Raw genomic sequence first — 7243 nt, forward strand, 5'->3', positions numbered from 1 at the left:
AATGCAGTTGGGCACAGGTTTGCAAATTCTTCCATCCAGCTGGTGGTTCGGATTTGTCTATTTTTATTTTTTTCCCATTAGGATAATTTAGGCTATTTTGGCTCAGCTGCAGTAAGACCTTGTCAATACCCCAAATTTACTCCTGAGCACTCTGCTGCAGGTGGAGTACTTCATGAAGAGATGCTCAGGAGCTGACACAGAGCAATAGATCCTGGAGTGGAGGCAGACACCACACAAAACTCTTACCCCCTCATCTAGCTGCCAAGAGGGAAGAAGAGAGTGAAGCTTGCTCAGTTATTTGAAGGAAAGAGATTAATCTCCACCTGCCTTTAAAAGAGGGTTCCAGACTGAACCCCATGTGGGTGGAGACACACTGCAGAAAGCCAGTTTGAGATGCTTTGAGGACATTCTTACTGGTGCATTTCAGCCAGGTGGACATGGTGAAGGCTCCCCAGGGCAGCTTCTGCCTCTGCTCACCCTTATGTTGCCAAGCTCCCCTGAAAGTGAGCAAGGTCCGGTGCTTCTCACTCAGGTTCCTGTTTCATAATCTGGTGGGGCAGGTACCTAAACCACCATCCTGCTGGCAGGTATTATACTTAGGTCTTTTTGCTCCCATCTCCTGTGCATCTTCTATTTTGTCTGCCTCTTGGTTACAATGTTGTTTTCTTTTGCAATAAAGAGGAGAATTGATTGCTGTTAAAGTCAAAAGAATGACATTTAAGATAAACTGGGGAAGACTGCTTTTTTAACCTCTTTTTTTCTGATACCATTTTCTCTTGCTTCAGATGTTGCTATATGAAATATAATTACTACTGGATGAAAGAAGACACATCATACACCACCGAAGAAAGCATCTCCATTTCCAGTTTGGGGAGCTATGTTATCCATCTATTCATGAGAATGCCAACGTTGCATTTTAGTGGAGAAGCTCCATTTTATCAGAACTAATTGATATCAAGAAAATATGAATGATGGACAACCATGTATTGCTGTAGAACCATCTTCAGTAGAAGAGTATAAATTTCACAGCTATTTTCAGTTCATTCCAGATTTATACTTAATAATTGCAATAATTTCATTTTCTATCAGAGAAGAAATTTATTTTATATTCTCCAAGAAAGTCTGTTTAAAGATGGAAATGGTCCTCTGCTTTCATGAAATGAACACATTTCTCAGATGCTGTAGGTGATTAAGATGCTAAAAAGATACAAATTTTGGCTGTTGAGGAAGATGTCTGGAAGATCATAGAAGGAGAAAATTCTGCAGTACATTTTAATTTCTGCAGTAAACCAGGAAGACCTTAATAAATTCTGCAACATCTTAGTGGATAAAGAAAAGTATGTGGAAAAACAGTGATTTGGCTTCAAACCACAAAGTCGTCATTATTGGTTTTTGATAAGTCATTAAGACACCAAATGGGTTTTGTACTGTTTGATAAATTGTATCTCTATCTTTTGTACTAGTTTAGGTCATTAGTATTCAGACTCATTATCTCCTGGAACTTTTCCTTACTTTCCATTTATTACTGCTCCTCTGAGTGTAATGGAGCTGTTTGGGCCGAGCAGGGTCCCAAACTCATTCTGTGCTCACACATTATTTGTGGGTACAATTTAAGCACCAATTACTAGGCAGAGACAGAAATTGCAGAGCCAGGACTTCAGACTCCCTTGTGCTAAATCCATCAGGATGAACAGATTGTAAACTGCCCATTGCAAATATGATATGCAGCAATTTAGCATCGTGTTAATACTTCGTCACCTCCATCCCTTACATTTATATAGCTTTTCTCTCCTGAAGCTTTCTGAAATTGCTCCTCCAGTCATTATACTGCACCAAGCAGTTCAGATTTAATAGGAATAGTTGTGAACATTAGCTTCTGAATGATTTGAGGCCATATGGAATTTTTTATATTTAGTTGGATAAGTCTGAAGCATTTGTTTCTATTGTTTGTTACCATCTTATAAAAAAATCTGAGAAAAATACTGACTTTCTTGATTTGGGGGCTTTTGAGGCTTTATTGCTTATCTGTGGTAATAACTTAAAGCTTTCATAAATGCTTCTTTTAATACAGTCTATAAAATAAACCTCTCACAACTTATTTCTGGTTGGTTGGGTTTGGTTTTTTGGGGGTTTTTTTGGTTGTTTTTTTTTTTTTTCTTACTATAGAACAGCAATTTACAGATGAAGAGACATACCTATCTCAAATCATTGCTGAATTGCTAAGGCCATTTTAGTCAGTGTTTAAATGCTTCAGATGATGGCACTGTCTCTCACTCTTCCCCTTCAGTAATTCAGGGATCTTGTTGACAGGGACAGCCTGCTCCTCATAACCTCAACTTAATTTCCATTCTCCTGTAATTTAATTCCATTAATCCTGCTGCCTATAACCTCCCTCTTTTCTTTTCCTTGGATGGCTAAACTGTGACTTACTGTTTTATCGCCCACAGTTATGCCACAGCTCTCCAAGTGTTCGGTTTGATTACTCTGGAAGGTTCCATCTTCAAAGTTACCTTTAAAAACACCAAGAACAAGTAAATGCAAAAAGCTCCTACAAGCTTTTAATCTCTCTTGAGTAGAGCTTACCTTGCCTTGTAAACTGTAGGAAACAGTGGAAGAATGGGGAGACATTGGTGAGAATGGTAAGAAAAAAATGTGACCCTACAGTAATGCAGGTTGAAGGGGAGCTCAGGCAGCCTCCCTAATCCAACCTCCTTACACTGGGGAGGGGACGAAGGAGCAACCAGTTTAGTGTCTTCCCATTTCCTCCTGAGATCATCTGGGTTTCTCTCCTCCCACGTCCTCTTAGCTCCTTGTCTTCATCTCTGGCTTTTTCAAAACTGAACATTTGAGGAGAGAAAGGATGTCCTGGTGCAGTCTCTCAAGCATGAGATGGTGGCAGGAGCAAAGAACCTCAGAAACCAGCGGGGGGAAGGAGACAAGAAGGTGGAGAAGAGTAGGGTGAACAAAACCGGTGGGGAAGGCAGAACTGATGGAGTACAGAAATGTGCAGAATGGACATGGGGCAGAACTGGCAAGGGAACTGGAGAAAAAGCACAGACCACCTTAAATACCAATGCTGTATGGGCTGCTGGTACAGTGTTGGAGACAGGCAGGGGCAGGAAGAGCAGGACTGCATTTTTACAAGTCTAGTAAATGAGCAGAGAAGGTTCTGAAGGTGTTTAAAAGTTGTTTGAATTACCCAGTGTTCTGGCTTTCATTTGGGTGATGCTGTCTGACTCCAGAACTGGCTCCTTTTGTCGAATGCCTTTCAGGTTCAGCCCCGTAGTGTGGAAGAGAAATAGCAGACATTTGTTTGAGTAATGCCTTCACGCCTTCCTCTTTACAGCAGCGGCAAATTCTGTTCACTAAGAATTATGATTAGTTCTTGCTTCAGTGTTTTTAGACTCCTTTTGTACATTACTGTAGTGTTGCATAAGAAATATTCTTTCACCCTTTGGGTAAAATGTTGGAAAGGCAGAATGAATAGCTGGTGCTCTTCTTTGAGTCTATTAGAGCACCTCCTCAAAAGACTGTACAGGGAACCTGTGAAAAGGAGATCAAAGTGAGGAGACTAATAAGTTCTTAGCAGATCTGTGCTGAGGGACTTTTGGGGTGCAGGCAATAAAGGGAGAATGAGCACTACAGACCTAGAGTGATCAAATAAGCTGTCTTCTTTCCTTTGAGCTCTTCCTCTTTGAACGTTCTTATCTTCGACTTCCTTCCTTCAACTTCATGCAGATTTTCATTTTACTTCAGAAATACCATTATTCCAGTTCTGCTGGAGCTAATCAGATGTCATCTCTTGTTTATTCTGAACAATGTTGAAAAATTCTTTGAGAGAGTCTTTTCTCTAATCCAACGTTGAAAATTGTTGCAATTTCCAGACAGCACAACCTTTTTTTTTTTTTTTCCCTTTGAAAATAATTTTTCCTCTCTCATCTTTCTAATGCAGCTCAATTTTTGACATTTTATTTTCCACTTTTAGATTCTAAAGCTGCACACCATCATCCATATTTGAATGCTGAAGTCAGAGGATGGAAAATGTACAGGTCACACACTAAAAGCAGCTGGTCAAATCCTCATATTTTGAGCAACAGAGGTTGACTTGAGACAGAACAAAAAGTCCAGAGGGCTTTCCAGTCAGATTGTAAGAATTTCAAAGTAGGTCAGACTGGCTGATGGTGTCACATTAAGCCTTGCTCTAAGATGGTTTTAAAAAGAACTCAGGAAAGTCCTTTTCCACTCTTTGTATTCTTTTGAAACTAATAGAAAGGACAGGGCTGTCATTTGAAATAGAAGTGGAATGTCTCAAAAATAATCCTATGAGCCGTGTGACTGCTTGCATGATAAAAAACACTTCTGTGAATCAGAAAAAAGGTGAAAATCTGTATTTGTCACTCAAAATACTGTGGTGTTTCGGACTCATTAAAGTTGTTGTGAATCCTGACTGGTAGGGGACAGTGGAAACATCATTAAAAATCATCTCAAATTGTGATTTTGTATTATATGTTTAAGGCACATTTTTGAGGAAGATATTAACGGCTTCAGTGGATGATCCAAGAGGCATGAAAAAAGTGGAAGAGACAGTTCTTTTGTTTAACTGTCTCAAGCAATGGATGCTGGAGTGTAGGAGCAAATCATGGGGAAGAGATGTTTACGCGTGAATAGACCATAACCTAAAAAGCAGTAAACAACTTACAGCTTGCTTTGTTTTGTTTGCCTAAAAAAAAAGGCAAATACCTTTAATATACAAACACAGCAAATGACTTGTCTAATAGTTTACTTCTAGCTCATCATTCAGTGATGACCTGTAATTGTGGATCATCTGCAAGGTTGTAGGTATGCACACATTGCTTTAGGTTTGCTTGATAAATTTCTCGATTTAGGGAGTGTAAAAGCCTGCCTCCTTTGTCTCTGCATAAAAGGTGTGCTCGGAAGTGAATGGAATGCCATGAAAATCAGATCTGCTCAAGAGAACAGGTAATTTTCACAATCCAGGTTATTTTTAAAATAAAAACAAGTAGTTTGGCAGTGTACTGACCTGGAAAAAGGCAGTGATGAAAGAAAGAACACTCTCCTTTAAAAGTTCAAGGCAAGGTCTGTTTTTGTCAGACACTCAATAAAATCACAGTCATCATTCCAAAAGTAAAGCACCCAACCAGAAAGTGAAAGACTTCACGGAGTACATCCTCCCATCACATCGTTCTTCAAAACGTTCTTTTTTACTGTGCTGTCTCAGATCAGTATCTCAAATGATTTTGAAATACAAACCAGTGTAAACAAAATATTCTGGTTACATCCACATAGTACTTGTTCACTGAAATATTGATTTCAAGATACTTAAGTTTTCCTAGGACAAGCTGATTGCATCTGAGATCAGATGGAGTATCCCTATGCTCATATGCTGCCCCATTTCCCTTCCTAAATGATGTAAATACTTTAAGTCCACATGTTATTTTTTACAGCTTCTTTTACTTTAGGGTAAGGTACTTTATTCAATACATACATAATTTAAGCAAGACAGTGAAACCTCTAGTAAGGAGGATTATCTTAGACAAGCAATCTTTGTCTTAAGAATGCCCCTCAACAATTTCAAACATTATCCCCTGAGGCTTCTAATACTGTATTGTTCAGCCTCTGCTAAAAGGCACCACCATTAGTCAACACATTCTCCTGACAGGTTTAACACACATATATTCTGCACTGCATTTCAGAGAAAGAAAAGATCCATATGAAAAAGTAACGAACTTCATTTATGTCTGAAAACATTAACTTGGCATAGGAGCAATATGAAACAGCTATTGCTATGTTCTGTGACTCATTTGGCAGTTTACAGATACCTGAGGCAGAGCTCCACTCCAACGTGGACACAAAGGCTTCCTGATGAAAAACAATGATGGAATTAAAGTAAAAAGAAATCCAGGATACAATGATTGAGAAGTGAAACCACTAGACTTTTCTTGACAGTCTTTGTTTGAAAAATAAACAAGCTTTGAAAAATAAACAATAAACAGGTATTATATTCTTGCCAGCACAGAACAACAGAAAAAAACCGCTTTACACAAATAGGCATTTTTTCAAGCTGCTGAATGCTGTCACTGATGTCCAGACCTTTAAAACTGAAAACCACTGACGATGAAGTGTGTGCACTACATGTTCCTCAGTAACCTGCACTGAGGAGCTGTTCTTCCGGGTCTAAGTGCGTACACAAGAATCACCCCTGGTCAAGTAAGTACAAGCGTGTGTCTCTTCCAGCAGTCAGAGACTACTAGAGGACAGTACGCTTATTCCCCGCCAAGTGCAGAAGCCAGAGAAGCACAGGGCATGATGCAGTGTTCTGCATCAACTAAACATTATTTTATAATACACTTTTAAAAAGATGCTTTCAGAAATAAAGCAATGCCAGGTATAAGTGTCCTGGATATAATGGCTGGTGGGAGCTGTATCCTACCTTTGGGCTAGTCTGCTTACCAGCTGCATTTTCCCACGTCCTTCTTTCTCCCATGTTGCAGTAATGTTAGCTGCTCGATACGCCATCAATGCCAATGAATGTCAAGCTTTGCTTGCCTTTTCAGCTGCCAAAGGGTTTTCTTATTTTCATTTAAATTGCTGTAAGTTTTTTTTTTTTCATTCTGATTTGAAGACTGTACCCCTTCTACTTACCCATAAGGGTACCTCGAATCTGTTAAATTACAGGGGGGCAGAAAATAGATTTTGGGTACTAAACCTTACTTCAGGGATAGTGAAAATTTAATCTCTAGATAACAAAGATGGAAAAGTCACAATGCATGTGACAACAGAACAGGGACCACAACAGGGTAAGACACAAACAGACCTTTCTGTCCTCTCTTATTTGGACTCACAAAAGTTACCATGTGCAAAGCAGATACGTGGCTTCCCATTTCTGACAAACAGGATAGTATTTCCTCACGGTCTATTTCATTAATTTTATGATGTATGAACTATGCTTCTATGATTAAACATATTCAGAGGTTAACTACAATTAAAAAGAATTTAAATACAATTCATGAGTGTATCAAGAAGAAAAAAATACAAACTAGCTGAAAGAAACGTAATAGCAGTGAAAATACAGGAGAACAAGCTACATAAAATACTGGAAGGTTCTTCCTGTCTATGAGGTAAACTAGCCTAAACAGACTCTGAGGCTCACAGCTCAGGATTTCAAGCTAAGGAGATGGACAAATTATCACGGTTGCCACTGTTACTACAAAACGTCATTCCT

Source organism: Antrostomus carolinensis, unplaced genomic scaffold, assembly GCF_000700745.2.
Source record: "Antrostomus carolinensis isolate BGI_N321 unplaced genomic scaffold, ASM70074v2 scaffold39643, whole genome shotgun sequence".
Taxonomy (NCBI): domain Eukaryota; kingdom Metazoa; phylum Chordata; class Aves; order Caprimulgiformes; family Caprimulgidae; genus Antrostomus; species Antrostomus carolinensis.